General features: G+C 40.6%; 2 long non-coding RNA genes across 2 annotated transcripts; one reads left to right on the top strand and one right to left on the bottom strand.

The window, feature by feature from the left end:
* Window positions 1–11,880: 11,880 nt before the first annotated feature.
* On the top strand, window positions 11,881–14,082 carry LOC109412707 (uncharacterized). Its single transcript, XR_002130731.3, has 3 exons — window positions 11,881–13,369; window positions 13,430–13,652; window positions 13,736–14,082. It is a non-coding gene; the product is annotated as an uncharacterized LOC109412707 (long non-coding RNA).
* Window positions 14,083–15,480: 1,398 nt separating this feature from the next.
* LOC109412706 (uncharacterized) lies at window positions 15,481–16,905 on the bottom strand. Its single transcript, XR_002130730.3, has 3 exons — window positions 16,676–16,905; window positions 16,317–16,614; window positions 15,481–16,257 (listed from the first exon to the last, which is right to left on the bottom strand). It is a non-coding gene; the product is annotated as an uncharacterized LOC109412706 (long non-coding RNA).
* Between the last annotated feature and the right edge of the window lie 4,105 nt (window positions 16,906–21,010).

The raw sequence follows: 21,010 nt of genomic DNA, 5'->3' as shown, positions 1-21,010 counted from the left end.
CTTCTTGAAATGCCTCACAAATCCCACTAAAAGCCCCTTAGACCCTATGTATTGTACTTAAAACCCTTTAAACCCTAAAAACGCCTCATTGACGCCTTTGTAACGTTTCGTAAACTAGCCAAAAATCCTCTAAGGCTTCTTGAAATGTTTCTAAAATCCCCTTAAAACCCACTCGATCCGCATGCAATGAACTAAACCCCTTCGGGACGACTTTTTTCACCAACCTCGCCGATGTAGAACGCGTCAGCGAGGTGCAGATGACCCCACCGTCCTGAAAAGGTTAAAACCCTCCGAAATCCTCGAGAACACCTCTGAAACCTGTCCGAGACGCCACATAACCCCTGGAAATGCCCCAAGAAGCTCCACTGAGACATCCTGGAGCCCCCTGAAACCCTTTTCACATCTACAGCGACTTGATTTTTTCCGACGTTTTATGAAATAACGCGTTTTTTTTTCGCGGACCGCGTATAAAAACCACGTAAAAAACCACGAAAAAATACCGTGTAAAGAAGCTTCTGTGTATGTTCTTGTACTGACTTTTCGAACCCTCTAAGTAGAAATTGAGAGATGGCATTTCACCGTAGCGATTCACTGCGGCGTCAGTTTATCGACCACACTGGGGATACGAACATTTTTCACCACACCAAGAAGCCAGTTTCTCTTGTTTTGGGTGGTGGGTAGACCAAGCGCTAGTGCGTGCTCTTGCTCGTTCGCCTTGGATCGAGTGTGGCTCACTCTTTCGCGCGCATCGCTCTCGCGCGCTCTCCCGTGATTTCACCCAGCAGTCACCGAATCTTCGCCATGGTGTCACCGGGGTGAGAACTCTCCGGTGTTTCACCGCAGCGCGCACTCTGGCGCAAAAACCTCACTGGAGCGCGCACCCGGGTGATTTTTTACACTTTTACCGGAGAGAATTTTAAATCGCTCTCACCGCACTGTTGTGTGGCCTAGTGCTCAGGGAGCTAAGAGATTTTATTCTACCCACCAAGGGAACGTTCAAAAATTACGTCCAACATTTGGGGGAGGGGGGGGGGTCTACAAGTGTGACACAACGTGTATTAGGTATAGGGAAAATGCGTGACAGAGGGGGGAGGGGGGGTCTAGAAATCCCAAAAATTGATGGACGTAATATTTGAATCTTCCCCAAGCTTGCGCGCATCCGAATCGCAGAGGTGGTTCCACATATAAGAGACGGGCTCCTGTTGAGATACACAACGTGAGTGGTGTATTTTCTATATCTCTTACATACACTGAGGATACGGACATCTCTGAGTAGAATACACTTAGGGTTACCAGACGTACTCTTTTTAGAGTACATGTACTCTTTTTCAGCTAAAAATTGTGCGTACTATTCTTTTTGGTAAAATGGGCCCAATTGTACTCTTTTTTGCAAAATTACATTTTTCTGATGAAATATACATATCAATCAAAATAACCTTACAAGTAGTAAAAAAAAACAGTATGCTACAAATTAGAATCACTTAACGATAGGTCTTTTCTGCAGAAGAAGGGCCATCTTTATTTTCCTTGTCTTTCATCGAAATCACATTATTTCATTCAGATTATGATGAAAGCTGTCGTTAATTAATTTGTTTAGCAAAAAATGGCTTCACTTTGACGTACAATAATCGGAAGGGTAAATAATAACGAAAGTATTTCGTTTCTGTAATATGTTAGCTTTCGGTAGCAGGCTCAATTTTTTAAACTGTCTTGAACGAAGTAGTGAGTTACATTTCCCATTGAGCTCTTAAAAGAAGTTTATAATCAGTATTAATGAGATTTTAACCCTTCCGAAGAAAGAACTCACATTTTGCGAGTTTGTCGGGATTGGGATTCGATTCTTAGTCCACGGCGTAAGCGTCACGTGTTTTAGCCATCACACTAGCTCCGTTCCACAAAAAAAATAAAAAAAAGTCTTACGAAACCTTTTGCACGAAATCCATCTACGGAAGAACGAAAAAAATTGACTAATTCTTTCTCGCTAATTCTTAATGAAAGGAATTTGAAAACAAATCACTTACACACAAGTATTTGTATTGGTCAATAGTTGGCATCTAGGGGCAAGACAGATCTTACGAGAGTAAATCTGTGTTCGAGGTGTTGCTCAGAATTCCTCACCGTTTTTTTTTTTTCTTTGTTTTTATTTATGTGTATTTTAACTTAGAGCTAGGATTCCTCACCGTTCCTCAGAATTTCTCCCATCTATGACAAAGTGTGATCAGGCACCAATGTCAAACTGCAAAGTGTTATGTGTGCTGAATGAAAATTGCAGTTTTAGGGATGTCTTTCAACAAATTTCGTCGATCATCGATAAAAAGAGTAACTCAGAATTTCTCAGAGTTGCTCTCGTTTTCACAGTGGCTTGCCCCTAGGTTGGTATGAATACTGAAGAATGTAAGATTAGGACCTGCTGTAATAACTATCTAGTGATGTATTAAGTAGACACAACTTAATACACCAAGTTTTTCACTTCGTTAGAAAATTTACCTACCTTTATGTGTCAAGTATGGTTTACAGAATTTAAATATTAAAAACTTCAAGAGTGTCAAACAATATTTAATCGAAAAAATTAAATAAAAAGAAATCAATATTTACTCGATTACTGTACTCTTTTGTACTCTTTTATCAGAATTCTTAAATGTACTCTTTTCATGTGTGAACAATATGGTAACCCTAAATACACTCTTCGAATTAGTGTAATCAGTTTTGTACCTTTTAATTCCGCCCTAATTGCTTATCCTTTGACAGATACGCGTATTTCAACTACCACTTGTAATCTTCCTCAGTGTCAGTTATCCACTTGAGGAAGATTACAAGTGGTAGTCGAAGTACGCGTATCTGTCAAAGGATAAGCAATTAGGGCGGAATTAAAAGGTACAAAACTGATTACACTCATTCTGTGTATGTGTTAATTAGTTGTTTGAAGTGTGTATTGATGACCAGTTCAACTAGTGAATCAGGCATAGTGAGTTGTGATTATTGTGAATTTAGACTTTTGATGTTTTATTGCAACTCAATTGATACGATGAAAGTTGCGTATAATTTCAATGCAACTCAGTTGACCCGAAACATTGAAAACATCTTTAAAAAAATGTTGTAGTTGCTGCTTGGGGGTAGAGTTTCACTTAGACTTATATTTCATTCTTCTCTTCTAAGTACACAAACAACTAAAAAAAGTCGGTTATATAAACTTCCGCTAGGTCACTTCGACCACGTTTTGCCGGGATACTCATCTTCTTTTATGTCTATGGTAAACTCATCCGCGAATTGAATCTTTCTCGAAGCCAAGAAATATAAATCACTGCACATTCTCAACCAGAAAACAAGCGGTGTGTGTAGAGAAGTGGATAAGCAGCAGATTCCACGTTCTCGAGAGGGTATCCGATCGGACAAGATAATGAGGGATCCAGACTTTTGAATGGTCTGCGCGCGCATTAATGTGGCGAAAGGGGAGAAACAACTTCATCATTAAGGCGCTATCCATAAACTACGTAGACTTTTTTTCGGCCATCTCAGATCCCCCCCTCCCCCCTCGTAGACTTTTGTTCATACAAAATTTTCGAAATTTATATGGAGCGTAGACTTTGGCCAGACCCCCCCGTCCCCCCCTAAGAGTCTACGTAGTTTATGGACAGACCCTAATCATCAACCGAGCAGCCGTATGAAGGACGTAAATGAGGATGAGCACCATGGTTGATTAACTATAGCTTTGCGAACATCGAAGAAGTTGTTGAGTTGGGCGTAGCCACGGTAGCAAGAATTTGGGTAATCAATATATTTATTCAGTCGATCTTAATGAATTACGTACGTACTGATTTTGTTGGATGTGTGATGATGGGTTGGTTCTTTTGTCGACACGTGCCGTTTTTACACTAGGGGTTGAGAAATTAACTGTTTTGAACAACAAAGTTGAATCAAACATTCGTAAATGACCAATTTTTCTTTCGATCTCATTGCATTGGATTCATACCACCAAATAAAGCTGTAACTCCGTTTTTCCCATGACCCACCTTTCGCGCGCCGTTCAACAAAAGGTTAATTCGTTTCGCCACTTCACAACAACTGAACCCCATCCAACCTGACCATCTTCCCTCCCAATTCAACCCGGTGACATTGAAATGCTTTTCTTTCCGCCACATTTGAATAGAAGCAGCAATAACAAAAAGAGTCTCGATCCAACAATTTGCATCTGCTAGGTAGGTAGTTAGAGCACCAGGGCGCTGGAATGTACTTACCTATAACCAACCACCCATGAGGGTAGGCCAAGCCGGCCCAGAAACGAGATTAAGAAATTAAATGCCACTGCACTGTATGAAGCAGAAGGAGCTCGGGCTTTCTTCCGTGGTGTGGCCCCTGCTCATTAGCATCTTCTTCCGAGAGACGACGACGACGTGATTGCGGGGTATGGTAGCTAGCTAGCTACGACCAGAAGAAGCCCACTCGATCTCTTTCCGCGGTGGTGGCGGCAGCGGTGCTGCGGTGGATCGAGTGTGTCTATGTTTACATTGGCATTGCGCTTATCGTCACTTTGCTCGTGGAGATGGGTTACCAAGGCATGGCGAAGCCCGTGGGAATCTCCAATCAGCGACTTGCATAGAGCAGTCTTAGCCTGTAATTTAAATTTTTTCGCTTCTTTTCCAAGCCAACCCATCGCACCGGTGCGGTGGTGAATCGGGTTCGTCTCTTGTGAAGGTTGTTCCATTCCCGCGAGTCTTTTGTGCGGTGTGGTTTTCTCCGGAAAACTGGGGGAGCTGGGATCCCTGTGGAAATGCGCGGCGCGCATATGTCACAAGGTTACCGGAGAGGACGTCAAGCTTGCACGTACCTACATAGCTACTGTACTGGCTGGAGACGTTTTGTAGTACACGTGTAGGATGCCATCGGCCAGATTGATGCTTATGGGTATGTGATGTACACTTCCCAGTTACTTTATATACCTTACTCCAGATGAAAATTTAAAACTCAAAATTTAGTTTACGATCAAGGTTGTCTGGAATAATACACGGAGTAAGGCCAGTGGTAGGTCACGCAGTGCTCCAGATTTGAAAATACCTGAAAAAAAATACCAAATCGTAGTATTCTGCTAGTTTTGGCCCTAATTAATGTATTAGAACATGATTTTGCAGTCAATTCCACATACATATATTGCATTTTCATTATTTGTAAATTTCTTCGAGCGAAATTCGAACAGAATGAGATTGAAACAGAATAAACAAATGAGATTTTCTTCAGGCACTGGATTTAGTAAATAATTTACTTTTGCATCAATTATAGCCATTTTCCTCATTTTAGTGTGTTTGATAAAAAACCTCGTTTTTTTAACCTTTCAGGACGCGCGCCATCAAGCAGCTGAAACTTCACCGCACTGACGCTGGATACGAGGTTTTTTAAAAGTGTTGTACGAAGATGATTCTGGATATTTACAGGCCTTTTTTTTTAAAAAATAATCGTAAATAGGTAGAAAAAACTTCCCTGAAGCTGTTTAGGGTAATTTGATCAAAGTTGGAAAATGTATATATATGTATATTTTGAGCTCTAGCATGTTCTAGGTTATGTATAAAGCACATTACATTGGTTTTTCCTTCTGCAGACGATCCCACTATGCGAGCTCGGAATGATATCTATCAAAGATCCCACTGTGGGTGTTGCATGTTAGAATAGTTCAGTAATAAATGTTAAGAAGAAACTTACGAATTAACCCTAAAAAGGACCTTCATGGCCTCAGTTTCGTCACCTAGCTGAGTGTGTTCCATCAAAGACGAGCTCTGAAAGGCGCCTGGGGTCCAATGGATCCCAGGTATCCCTTTTAGGGTTAAGGAAACAATGAAAAAGGGTGTCTGGTTGTACCGCCTAATGAATGTTTGCCGTTATGCCTAATCTGAATAATATAAATTCGTGAAACATCGCATAATAAATCTTGTTCATTCATTTTCTACTCACTGCACTCTACTTAGCATCAGATAATTACAAATAAGTGCCACCAATTCACTAAACCTCCGCAATAATTCAGTATCAAATTTCGCAATAATAAATGACGAATTTCGCCCCAAATCGTATTCGGAGTTGGCAGCACCCTCTCAGATTACAATGAAACTTTCTGGGTATGTACACCAAGACCAGATAAGCCACTTTGCATACTTAGTTTCTTCAAAATTTATCTGGACTGACTTTTGAAAAGGGCTAAACTTTTTTTATGGATTTTTTAAAAATGTTTTTAATCAAAAAATGACTACTCCTACAAAAAAGTGTTGTATGGGTGATTATCTCAAAATAAGTCAAATTTTAAGAAAAAAATACTGAAAAAAATCCAGAATGAGCCCTACACTGAAAAAAATCATTTCTAAAAATTCAAAGTTGATTTAAAAAAAAACACCATTTTTGATTTTGATGAAATTTTGTCTCAAGACAGGTAATTATGTTCCCTACCAACCGTCCATACATCACAAGATGGGCACTTTTAAGGAAAAAAAGTTTTTCTAACAAAAACTTTTTCATGTCCAAATTATTATTTTTTCAGTGTCTTTTTTTAAAAACAAACTAAACCAGTGAAGGTTATCTAGTAATCTCAAAATGCAATGAAACTTATTGTGTCATATGCGACAATGCAATGCACCCATATTCACGCAGCAGCACTCTAGGAGTACGAAACAATATACAATTAGAACACGCATTTCATACGTGCTGCTGTAATTTCTACCCAAACGTTTCTACCCCATGTTCTTACCTAATATTAGGTAAGGCTATTTATTAGATTCGAACTACCTAATCGAAAAAAAAAACAAATCAAGAGTTGTACCTAAAGCAAATATGAACAAAACAAGAAAATGAATCGGTATCATTCAACGTGTTACTTCTCTTTGGTTATTAAAGGCAGTTCTGAAAAGTAATGGATCAATCGTATAAATCAAAATTCAACAAATTCAAGTGCAGTGCAAAAATAAACAATCCAAAGTGCAACCGTCATAATCTACGGGGCATGTCATTAAGATTGATAGATAAAATTCATTCCATGGGATATACACATGAAATCGACGAATCGATGAGTATTTGTGAGTCATGTCGTGGATTGATAAGTCACAACAGAAGCCCGAATACGAAAAAAACGCCGATCGGATGGAAACGACGAAACTTTGCAACCATCATTTAGTGGGCAGCAACATCATGATGTTCCAGAACCAGAACCGTCAACGAGTGGTCAACAAATCGAACATGAGCTGGGTAAGTAAGCCTTCAACGTGTTAGCTTCTTTTATATAACTCATTTTGCAGCTCGTTGCAAAACTACATTTTTCAGTATTCTTCGTATTTATCCAACCCGGCAAGCCTTGTTGGATAAATGTACTACTTGTGCGAAAAAAAATCATTTTTGCAACTCGTTGCATAAATAACTATCATTAACTTTCCACTGCATTCATTATTATATTGTTAACCTTAACTTTTATCTTACAGATATGGTACCATCTATTCCATCATTGGAGTCAATTCCGTCAACAGGTCAACTACAGGGTCCCCATAATATTGAGAAGTTTAATACCATTGCTGAAACATTGAGTTTATCGCCAATCTCATCTAGAAACATGAGAAGTATGGAATATCGCATAAACAAATCATTGCAGATTACGAAAGCAGTTCGAAAAAATATCTTCGGAATAGATTCAACGGATGTTGGCAAAGTGGAGGCATATGACGAGATAATTATGCAGTTAAAGGATAAGTTCAATCACCCTACAACTGACAGAAGCGAACAGATTAAAATACTATCTGTACTTCCTAAGTCTTGGTCGGTAAATAAAATCACAAGAGAGTTTAACGCACCAATGTATATGGCGAGGCAGGTGAAGGATCTTGTTTATGAACAGGGTATTCTTTGTACCACCGAAAAAAGAAGGGGGCATGGTATTGATGACGATACAAAACAAATAGTAAGAGAATTTTTTGATGATAATGATATCAGCAGGCCAATGCCAGGAACAAATGATTTTGTTTCTGAGGTTCGAAATGAAAAAAAAACAACAAGTTCAAAAACGACTTTTGATGATGTCGCTCAAAGAGGCTTATATGATTTTTGTAGATATGTACAAAACTGTGAATATTGGTTTCACAGTATTTACACAGTTGCGACCAAAGCATTGTATTTTACTTGATTCTACTGGTATACATAATGTATGCATATGTACTATTCATGAAAATGTAAATTTAATGTTCAACAGTATAAGAATTGTGTCACAAGATGAAATAATACAAAAAATGCTTTGCGATATTTCCACCAGAACAGATAATTGCTTTTTCCGTGCTTGTGAAAAGTGTGCTTGTAATGAACACATTGAAGAGGAACTAACATTGATATTAGAATCAAATGACAAAGAAGAGATTATATTTCAGCAGTGGTTGAATACTGATCGCTGTAATTTAGAAACGATTATTAAACCTGTTGATGAATTTGTTCCGTATCTTGTTGATAAAATTGACAAACTTATAACACACGACTTTATTCATAAACAACAATCATCATTTCTCAGAAATAAAAAAGATACATTAAAGGATGATGAAATTCTTGCGATTTGTGATTTCTCTGAAAACTATTCATTCATAATTCAAAACGCTGCTCAAGGATATCATTGGAACAACTCGCAAGCAACAATACACCCATTTGAAATTTACTATATGAAAGATAATAAACTTGTAAATGTTAGCTTCATTATCATATCGGAAGTAATGGCTCACGATACAGTTGCGGTCCAGTTGTTCATCTCAAAAATGATAGATTTTATGAAACAATTAACGAACTTTTCTAAAATTTATTTTATGTCTGATGGGGCAGCATCACAATACAAAAATAAGAAGAACTTTGCTAGTCTATGTAGATTCCAGTCAAAGCATGCATTAAGAGCAGAATGGCATTTTTTTGCAACGTGAAATTGGCTCTAAGACACATATATATATATATTTGAAAAATTCATAATTATAAATAATTGTATATTTAAAAGTGCACTTCAATATATATTGCGATCAAACATTACATTTCCTAAGAAAATACATTTGTAATATTTTGAAGTTTTTTATGTATAGGAAAACCCTTCCAAATGATTGAATAAATAACACAAAATCTCCTAGAAAATTGAGTTTCATTGGATTCTGGGATTGTTATGGCCTTCACTGGTTTTATTGTTGATAACAAAATACACTGAAAAAAAAAATCATTCGAACAAGAAAAAGTTTTTGTTAGAAAAACTTTTTTCCTTAAAAGTGCCCATCTTGTGATGTATGGACGGTTGGTAGGGAACATAATTACCTGTCTTGAGACAAAATTTCATCAAAATCAAAAATGGTGTTTTTTTTTAATCAACTTTGAATTTTTAGAAATGATTTTTTTCAGTGTAGGGCTCATTTTGGATTTTTTTCAGTATTTTTTTCTTAAAATTTGACTTATTTTGTTATAATCACCCATACAACACTTTTTTGTAGGAGTAGTCATTTTTTGATTAAAAACATTTTTAAAAAATCCATAAAAAAAGTTTAGCCCTTTTCAAAAGTCAGTCGAGAAAAAAAATTAGAAAAATGAGTATGCAAAGTGGCTTATCTGGGCAAGGTCTACACACCAAGAAAGTTTCGTTGTAATCTGAGAGGGTGCTGCCAACATTTGTTCGAGTTGGCGCGAAATCCGTCAAATCACATCTGCATTTACACCAACACCATTTCAATCTTTTCATCTCTTCTAAGCTACCATTGTCATTTAGATTGACATATCTCGTTTCTTCTATGATACAATCAAACGTCGGAGAATCTGGGAATCATGCTGCCTACAGGAAGTATTCCCAGGTTTATCGCCTAGCCCGTACCGCTAACTTCGCAACGGGTCGTCTAAAGGTTCCTCCGATCGTTCTAACTACAGCTTGCCGTATACGTCCATCGACGCCACTGAAAACTTTCTCAACAATGCCACGAATACCTGCAGCACCTTTTTCGTCATCCATGACGAACACCAAGTCACCCACCTTCCCCGACCTACCATTTACGTTCCACTTGCTTCGCTGATTCAATGTTGGTAGATATTCTTTACACCATCTCGTCCACAATTCATTCGCTAGTGCCATGCACCGCTTTCAGCTGCTCCGCAGTTTTTCTGCTGCGGATATTGGCGCTTGAAAAGGATGATGATGTCCTGAAGAAGACCCGAGTAGGAAATGGTTCGTGGTAATCATGTCCAATTCGGCATCCTCTGTTCCCGAATAAGTCAACGGACGTGCGTTGACAAAAAATTCTGCTTCAGCCAAGGTTCTGACTAATATTTCGCTCAAAGCCGTCATCGCTTCCTCAACGGTGTAACGACTTGCTAAATAAGTGTATGGGAATCCTTAGGAATTCCCTCCTAAAAACAACTGACAGCATGTTGCGGTGCCATGCTCAAGAAAAAGGGAGATTTCTACGCTCGCGATAGTAGTTGGAAGACCCCACTCACTATTCTCCTATAAATCAAATCAGGGGGTGAAACCAATCTAAAGAGTATGAGTACCGGCGAAGTGAGATGTATCATAACCGAGTGATATGGATCACAACTGGGATCCCGGCTTATATGATAGGGAATGTAAAAAGAGGCTCCCTGGATCGGGGTACGCGGCATGTGTTGAAGAGCTGCTTTAATCTGCTTAGCAGATCTAGATCAATGCGAACAATAGTTGTTTACGCCAATTTGTCCATTTCCCAGACCTATGAGGTGGCGTGATCTGAAAGCTACAATATTTCTAGTGAAGCCAAGTGATCAACACGTCTAGTGCCAAGCTGTAAGAAGCCTTCTGTTGAAATGTCATAGTAGTTCAGTGCCAAGTATTTAATACCTGTGAGTTTGCAGGGATTCGAAAACCCATTAGAAACTACAATTAATTGTAAATCCGGGATTTAAAAAAGCATTGATTTGCCGTGTATCCGCTACGCGCCAAGTGATCAGCAAGTGAACTTCCGGTGGAAAGAGTGAGCCCTGAGACCACGACGCCAAGAAGCGCCTCCCCTCTGCTGGCATTCGCCCATCCACGAGACGCCCAAACCACATGCGTTCATCCGCTCCCGCTCAGACGGTCGTAGCACTCGGTCAGGCCACAGCATCCAAGTCTCATAACACCTCGCCGATCACGTTGTCACCCACCGAGCGTCGGATAGCACTCAACCGGACGCACCCTCTCTGCTCTGGTCGTTGAGACGGGAGCACCATCACCTCTCGCCTTCACGGGGGATCAGTACCTTGCCTCTCCCCATTGTCCCCATGCTACATCTCCTCAGCTGCCACGAGGTCTACATGTGACACCGAAGACGAACAAACGTGTCGCGGGCGGTGCATCTTTTTATCGCACGACGTCGGGTAAGGCTACCCAAGTATCCCTATCGATAATCAGAACACAAACTGTAAGTCTTCAACTAGAATAGATCTTTGAGCTCAAAGTAGGGACCAATAGCCAACAGAACGCAGATAGTTGCTGTACGCGCCCAACGCGTGCCAACAACAGTGATACGGGTGCCGTGCCGCCATCCGTATAAATATCATCGCGACGACGACAGCGAGGCTCTTTCCATCGGTTTGCACCCCGGATGGGCGGAGCTAGCACCGTTGCGCAGTAGGCGCCGACTGACGAATTTTGGATTATAAAAGAAACCCATTGTCATCATTTTTCAATCAGTTGTTAATAAACCATCGTCGCGTACACTTCATTAAAAGACTTTTTCTTCACGTGAACCGAACAGTGGTGGCTAGCTCGATCAACGAGGTGATCGATCAGTGCTTTTTCCCAATGTTGCTGAACACTGATGAAACATGCGAAGGGCGATGAATATTGCTTCGCCATGTACATGTGAACTGCGAGTGAACAGGTTTGCCAATGCTTGAGCTTTGTTCGTCATCAACAAAGCGTCGTCGTCGCTAGTTACGACTGGAAAAAAAAACTTCACCGCCCGAAGACATGATTGCTTCGATGCATCATGCGTGCTCTTCGCGAAGATCAGAAAACCATTCGCACGAGCAGCTTCGTGAACGGCACCCGCTGCACGGCATTCTAGCTAACATGGTACCCTGGTATCTGCTAAATAAAAATGGTCATGTTTTTGCCATTTTATCGCCAATTCTAGCAATCTTGGGCTAATTCGATTCAAAAAATCACCTTCTACTGAGTGGGGGAGCCGGAGCGGTCACCGAGGATTGCGGAAAATCCGGATTTCGGCGTAGAATTTTAATGCCTGATGCCAGGTCTTTCCCAACCAGATTAACCGCAACGCAACTGTCAAAATGCACTCGCAACGAAGAGGACGATGAACGAATGGAAGTCGCATGTGGTCTGCACAAATGATCAACTTACTTCCTCGTTCACTGCTCCCATTGACTTGCTAGAGTGTTCTTCGCGAAGCATAAATGAAAAAACGAATGCTTGTGAATAATGGATCGCGAAGATGCGAAAATGAATGCTCGCGAGGAAGATCCAACGCAACATTGCGTTTTCCCTTCCCATTCACCCGGCGGTGAGCCTGCAGTGACTGTGTATATGTGTGCCTCTGTTCCGTCGGAGTCGGCGTAGGCGTGCAGCTGGAGAACGTGTTGAAACGTGTTTGGCGTCGTTTCCTCGGTCGGCACTCACTCGGTCGAGACGAGTGGTGAAAATCGTTTCTGCTGCGACAAAGTGAAGTTGCGGCGGCGGTGCTGTTGGCGGTCCCCCTTACCGCATATCACGATACCCAGGAGTGTTCCCGGGAGTTATTCAGGAATTAATTTCCATTTTTTAATCGGCGGCACTCCTGGTGTATCAATGTCGGTGAGCGAGCGACAGGGCCCACACAGCAACTAGAGTTCAAGAGCAAATTTTCAATCCGACCTAAGTAACAAAATAAACAAAAATTAGGTTCTTGCATATATTAATACCTAGTAAACTACTTTACGCTGTGTAGCAAGATCACAAGTCAAAAATAGTTAAAAACTTTCGAAATTAAAAAAAATCAAACTGACTTAAGTAACAAAGTGAGCACTTTTCATATGTGTCGCTTTGTCGGTACAATGACTCATGTAACGCACATAACTCACGACTGACGTAAGTACGCTGTCAAAACGACCTAAGTAACAAAATATGTAAACAGGTCTCAAAAAGTGGTTACGTCGATAAATAAAACATCGGAATATCATCGGGGAAACCCAATCCCGTTGGATTTTAGTAGTGCTACCATAAACTAGGGGTTACTAAGGAACTCCCAGCCCGAAAAGCGGCGCTTCCGGCAATAATTCAGTACTGCGATCTTGATTGCGATTGATAAGCTCAAGTGGAATGATAGTTCCACATCAACTACATCAAGCTGGAATTGCTATACAATAATCCGGAGACTTTTCTCGGCGCAGTAAGGTAAGTTTTAAACCAAAAGAAAGGCAAAAAATAAAAGATTGTTCTACTTTGCTTCCACAGACCAGTGGTCTGAGATCACCTGCCAAGCAGCGGTTCCATCGATTCGGCCTCGTTAGCTGCAACGGCATCTCTGGCAACATATTTTTTTTCTCAGCCGCTTCCATCGTAGCAGTAACACAGCAAGAACTTAGCTGACCATACAGAACAAAAAGCGCGTCAGCAGTAGCTCTTTCTCGTAGCGTCTTCAACTTCTAGGACCATGTGTATGAGAGGACGGAACAAGGTGGGTACCCCTCATTTTTCTTACGGCAAAGGAGGGTTCTGTTTGAGTTAAATAAGACTGAATGAGAACGATTTTTTTTTCAGGATCAGTCAGCGACGACTGCTGAAGACGACCTGAGATCGAACGAACCGTCTGATCATTCCTCCAGCATGGAACCAACCCCAACGGTAGGCAGGAAACGTTAGAACCTCCATGTCGAACAATTCCCCTTCGATTCCAAAAATCATCCGAAGCGGGAGAAACCTGCTCCAAAGAAGCAAGTTCCCCAACGAATGGTGGCCCAGCAGCAGGCGATTTTGCAGCAACAGCGACATCACAAGGCGCAGATTTTGGTCCAGCAGTAAGCCCAATAACAGCAGTTCCATCAGCAGCATCAGCAAATGTAACAATCGTCGCACCGCCAGCAGCATCAACACCTGGAAGACCATCTGCCCACTGAGGAAATCGAGCGGTACTTGCAGTCCCAGGCTCAATCCATGCTAGAGGTAGTCCCCGAGGGAGGGCCCTTGAACGAGATGTTAGCTGCAAAAGCGACTCTAGCACCGCATTTTTCTTCAGCCGCTTCCGTCGTCGTACACAGCAAGAGCTACACTCTATAAATGCTAGAAAATACCTTTTCGAATAAAATTGAAACTAAAACAAATTTGACTGCAGATGCGTAATAAATGCCTACTCACGTGGCTATTTATAAAAAAGCTAATTGAAAAAGTAGACATCTCAACACAGGTCCTCTCAGCTGGCGAGGTGATGCATTACATGGTTTTGAAATCAACTTCCCGTAAAACTTGCAAACTATTTGCATAATAGTCCCCTACATATATTAAAACCCCTCATGAAATCTCAGAAATTAAATTTTGTTCAAATTGAAAAGGAAATCAATCAGCATATGAATGTACAACTTGCGGAAAGTTCATTCTGCCCCACCTTACTTGATACTTGATGGGCTACAACTCGTAGCGGTAAGTCTACGCCGAATGAAGTATGTATTCGCCTTCACTGGACTCGGTCCTGACGGGCCAATCGCTTTCAGTCGCCCTGAACGTTTGAGAATCCATAGGTCCTTCTCAACAGCAAAAAATCAACGTGTGCGCGGCCTTCCACAAAGCCGACAACTTCTTCCTGGTTATTTACTGAATATGATTTTAGCATGTCATTCCTCCGGCATACGAGCTACGTGCCCACAAGTTCCTACGTCATGCTTCCATGCTGTGGTGTCTATCCATCGGTAGTCGTCGGTAGTAGCATTCAAGAGATTGTACCTGTAGGTCTAGATGACTAAACTATTGCCTAATAGACCCTCAGTGCTATAAGTACTTGTGATCATAGGATTACAGGTCAGAGACTAAACGAGCTTCAAATGTATTACTTTTATTGTATACTTCACATGCAAAATATAACTGTATTTTCAAAACGAATACTCGTGGTTAAACATTTGGACGGTTAAACGACATGGACGGTTATATTTCAAATTCTCTGCTTCAAATACTACGGGTTTCAGAGTCGCAAGGGATGTGATTGCAACATCCAACGAAATGAACTCCTCCCATGTCCCATGTAATGCCATTGCTGGACGGTGCCGATGGTTGCAGCAAAGTCCTGCGAATGATCTCACCAGAGAAAATAGGTAGAGAAGCGAAGAGTGAACTGCCGTCTGAATGGCAACACTTTTTCTGTTTTGATTCCATCACTTGGATGTTGGCAACTGCCGGAAAACAGATTAATCCACCTATCGAGGGCAGTGTCTTTCTCGTATACTCCATTAGAAAATGATTTATGGTGATTATTTATTAACAGGGAATCATCTCAATTGTATCCCAAAATGAAACAATTTTCATCAATTTAAGGAGTCAATGTTATTTACAGTGAAATTCTTGATATTTAAACATTTTGGTGAAAAAATGTTTTAAATGATTGCAATACCTATTCTTAATTATGCGACAATCGTCACGGTTTGTTGATTTTGTTCGATAGGATACCAGTTTGACGGTTCGATAAGGTATTTTTGGCTTCACACTCTTCGCTTCTCTACCTATTTTCTCTGGATCTCACCATTCTTGCCAATTCCTGCTGGTTGGCCATTCTTGGTCAGCGATTTCATCAGAGCTTTGTTCTTCTGCAAGTCGTTTCCGTTTCTCCAGTGTACTGATCACTTTTGTACTGTCCGGTCATGGTTTCATTATTGTCCTCGTGGAAGATCGACATCTGTGCCGCGAGGATATCAACATCTGTGCCGCGAAGACTGTCCACTTCGTGCTCGATTTCCTACTACCTCGTGGAGCAAGTGCTGATAGCAGCGACACTCGTTGTCCAACACCGTCAGTAAGCATTTGGGAAGATTTTCGCTCCTGACGATGACCGAGATGTTGATGTTGTTTCCAGCGCAAGTCCAAGAAGTCCACTAGAGTGGTTTCCAGCTCGATCGAGTAACCGGATTTGTGAATTTTGCACACCTCACGCAATCGTTTCTCGGTCATCGAAGTTCACTGCATTGGCCAAGTTCATGACATTTCGCTGGAGTGTGCACATGTGGGTGAAAACGTCCAGTTTTTTCATCTGTGGGTTTGGCGGCTTGTGGTCCAGAGATTTCCTTTGTATTTGAGCGGCCCTAAAAACACAATTCACAATAAAAATATATAACTTTTTTTTATTAAGACGCAAACTTACCTTGACAGCCCCGCCGGTGAATCGTAGAAAGTACGGAGATTTTATTATCGTATGCAGTTGTCTTCCGTTTTGCTCCTTCCGGTTCGTGTCGCTGCTATACTACGGCTCTCTTACCGGGTATTTTCTCCTCGTTTACATAGGATAATTTCTTTTTTGTGCCATATCTCCGTAGGCATTTCTGCACCGGTTATTCTTCTTCCTCGTTTCAGTAGCTGCAGGGTGATCTTTTCCGGAGTGATAAGTTGGCCTCCCAGGAACAGGTACCACCACCCTCGCCGTAAATCATTGCTGATCCTTGCTAAAAAGAAAAAAAAAAGTCGTTATTGAATGAAATTATTCTGTAAAACCTAAAAAAATACCTTTTTTGCTGGATGATCGATTTGTCCTAAGTACCAAATCAACATTCACAGCGACGTATTTACCTTGGCTTAACCAACATGACAGCTGGCTACATGACGTAACTAGACAGACGAAAGCAACATAAATTCGCGTAACGCGACGTAACGCACATGACGTAAGAAACCGACAGGTTTCAGAATGACTTAACAAAATGTCTTAATTGTGTTTTCGGACACCAAATGTCGTAAAAATATGTTTATGTAAAAAAATAATGTTCTGCTATATTTTATCTAGATTTTCATTTAGGAAACAATAAATGGTGATGTTTGGAATCATTTAAGTGTATTGATTATATTGGTTTCGGTTAGATCTTTAAATAGGAATTAAAAATAAAATCCAAAACTTTGAATTCGATTTTCTCGATAATGTCAAAAAGTTACTTAGGTCGCATTGAAAATTTGCTCTTGAGTTCGGCATTTGCCGTGGTCCTTCGAGCGGTTGATGATTCGCTTGTGGCTGTGAGGTGCACGGCTATAGAGATAAGTGACATTTCAACACACGAACACTAGCGTGAATTTTTCCATACACAAAAATACACGCCGAATAAAAGGCTATTCAGATTGCGTATGAAAATATTACCCAATTGATTTGGGTAAAACGGCTAAATAATGATAAAACTAACAACCGCGGTGAGAGTGCACATATTTTCCTCCAAGTTTCACAACTACATCTACAAAAGAGACACGCACACATTTGAACGTGATTACCACTATAAGCGAGTCGAGTGTGGTTCCTGGAAGCGGTGGCTGATAACCGTGGTGTGCACGGTCGTCGGTTGCGTGTGGTTGATAGCTGCAACGTGTGCGCAGCTGTCAGCATTCCCCATCGTCGGTTGGTGACCGTGACGAGCACGGTCGTCGGCACCGGGTGACTGTTGGCTGCAACGAGCGTGGCTGACAGCGTCGAGCGGCCCGGGTAAGTCGGTGGTGCTGCGATTCCAGGTGAGTAACCTACCTCCTTTGAGTTGTGTACCCAACAGTTGCTTATAAATTGTTAATCAAGTAAGGTCCAAATACAATGCTTTCTTCCTATATTGTTTAAAGTTTTCAGAATTAGTTTTTATATTAAATTTTTATTCGGAGATCCTTTTTTTTCTATTTCTTGATTCGGTTAAGCTTCCGTTTGGGTTCGTCGGAGAACACGCCGTGTTAGAGCTACTTTAGAGCTCGCCCTGATTTTGAATCTTTTGGCCAAGCCGGTAAAAAAAGCGTTAGCAGCCTCTCTAACCCGAGAGTGGCGCTTAAGCTGCTGAACGTTGTGTGCACTACACAAGCGTTACAACGGATCGCACCATCCGCTCCCATACTCCGTCCATGTGTGTAGCAGATGGTGGGTTTGAAGGTCCACTTCGTATTTGTACCAGTAAAAGTGTTTGCACAATCCCGGTCAATCCTCTCCAACTCCTCTCGTAACTCTCTGCTAGCCCCTTTGGAAATTCGTACCATTGTCCGAGAATATTTCGACTGGAGACCCGTGTCGATTGATAAATCGCCTTTACAGGACTCTGCGCTCAGGCTCATGGACTCATAGTGCACAGCTAATGGTGCCATCAGAGGCAAAATGGGCTTGGTTTTACGTAGTCGGCACTTCAAGCAGTTATTGATGACCTTGCCAACTGTTGTCCGTAGCTTCGGATCGAATTACCCTTAACCGCTTCAGGGAAGTATTTTCTACCTACACACGAGTCCGAACATATACACTAAGAGATGTCAGATGTCATATAATTTCCAATTTTGCAAAAACCCCTGCTTTCGATTTTTTTAAATTATTTTTCTGTGGAAAGCTGACTTCTAGTCTTAAAAGTCGCCAAGTCACCTAGGATGGTGGAAGAATTCTATTTCTTCTAGGATTTTTTTTTTTCATTGATTGTTTTGGAAGAATGAATTTTTGAAATTCTTGATATCAAAAGCAGATTCTATCTACAATTTCTAATGAAAAAATTAAGGTTCATAATTTTAAGGTATTTCACCGCGGATTTACAACTGTGACGACGAGAACCCCTCGACGCGGAACGGATGAAAGTTTCCACAGGGAGGCTACGAATACGGTGTAGGCGCCTGAAATGTCAGAAATTGGAAAGCTGACAGAAGGTGGATGAAGAGAAGTGTCAGTAACCATTACGTAGCAGATTGTGGTATCGCCGAAAACCAATCGATGAACTACCAGCACATTGAATAAAACTGGTCACATATACGCAGACGCGTCAGACATTATCTTATGTTTGCTGACTTTGTCAATGGTGGTTACGTCGGCTAAGCGAACATGGGTCAGTGTATTATGCCTCTCAAGAAAAACATCAGAATATGACGATTATCTACCTCTGGCTTCTGATATAAGCGCGACAGTTATTAATTACAACAGCGTCACCAGATTCTAAAAGTATTGTATTCCATTATATGAGGTTTGACAGCAAACACACTCATTTCACTGAACCACTCTTGCCGTTCATCACAAATACATATAAAAACATCTGTCATAATATTTGGCAGATTTTTTACTACCATTCTTTATTTGTAACAATTCGGCGAAAAGTTTTGACTAAAAACACAATTTGTTGCGCTAATGACGACGCTTAGTATTCAATACCGTCTACCCTCGTTGGTTTGATCGCATCTAATCTGAACACTTTTTATTTGACCCCCGCTAATTTACATATCGTTCAAACTAAAAATTGTTCAAACGTCATTATGCTCATGGAACGGAGTGAAAAGGAACGCAGAATTAAAAAAAAAAACAGCAACAGGGTTACTAAAAGTTCAAATTGAAAAATAAACCCCGTTAGTTTGCATCTGAGACGAGACTCGCGAAGACGGTCTTCTTTTTCTCCACTTTGTTATTTTTTTCTTCTTCCTATCTGTGTTGACATTATGTTTTGGGCTGGTGGTTCAAACACGTACGTGACCGCATCACCTCACATGCAGTGTGACTGAATCCCATTCACGCAAAAAATCATGTTGAGGTGAAATTTTGCATCGCCAACAATCGCCAAGCAAAGTAATCATTTGAATATTTTGTTTTCAATTAATTTTTTACAGTACAGGAGAAGAAAATGCTACTCGGAGTGAATTTTGGCTTCAGAATTTATCTCGGATAACAATACTTTACTCGTTTTAGGTAACGTAATCAAACGGGCTACAACTGACAGCTCAGTTGGGCTGCACTTGACGTTGCTTTTTTTCCTCTTCGCGAGTCTCGTCTCAGGTTTGCATGAGGTGTCGTTCAAACCAAAGGGGGTAGACGGTAGCATGAACGGCATGCCACAAATTGTGTTCTTTAGTCTCAGAGATACCGTCGTGCGGGGCTTCTTTATACACTTTTTCATGATTTTTCAACCTTATAACATTATAACTCCCAGAGTAGTGAATGGATGTTCACAATTTTTACACATAATAATCGTGAGTATGTATGTAGCATGTATGCAAAATTTGAACTAAATCCAACAAAAAACAAAAAAGTTGTCCATACACCAATCGGACACATTTCATATAGAACCGGATGGGGGTTACTTTGGACATTTATAATTAAACAAAACTGCAGTTTAAATTCCAGGTTTATTTAGAATACTACTTTGTACCAATACTGTAGTATACTATATCATACATGATTTAAAGAAATATATGCGTTTTAAGACGGTTCTGTGCTACCTTCGGTATTATGAGCAGCGTGATATTGCTATATTGATAGCCTGAAAAAAGGGACCATCAATCCTTTATTTAGGTGAAACGGTCATTTATAATGTATAGCAATACAAATATTCGATTGTATATGCTACGTTGATACATTTTGAATGAATTGATCAACCCTTTGAAATTTATGAACTGTAGAAACAATGCTTACAGACCAAATGTTCTGATGCGTTATGTATATTTTTATGATTTATTCGATGTTTTTTCGCCTCCTGACAAGCAATAAAGGGTTTGCTTGAAAAATAATTTCAACCACAAGAAGGGAAAAATATTGCGTCATAATAGTCCCAAAGACATCAAACAGATTTGAACCATAATTTGAATTAAAAAAATGAATAATGTCCAAAGTAGCCCCGCATTTCAAAAGTAGTCCCGCACGACGGTATCTATTGAGCTCTAGCATTCCATAGATCCCGAAAGCAGAGTGAGCAAAAGCAAAAATTAAAGTGGCAAAATTATAAATTTATATTTTAAAATATCGACCACTCACATTAAATGAACTGACCAAAATCCAACACTGACCGTAACAGAACAAACATCTCTTAAGACAAAGAAGGAACGTGTTTTTTTCCCTAAAGAAGGCACCGAATCTGTTGTCGAAACGTCGGA

The sequence above is a fragment of the Aedes albopictus genome, chromosome 3 (genome assembly GCF_035046485.1).
Source record: "Aedes albopictus strain Foshan chromosome 3, AalbF5, whole genome shotgun sequence".
NCBI classification, from domain to species: Eukaryota; Metazoa; Arthropoda; class Insecta; order Diptera; family Culicidae; genus Aedes; species Aedes albopictus.
Note: the sequence above shows the minus strand (reverse complement) of the source record. Positions and strands in the feature narration are given on the sequence as shown.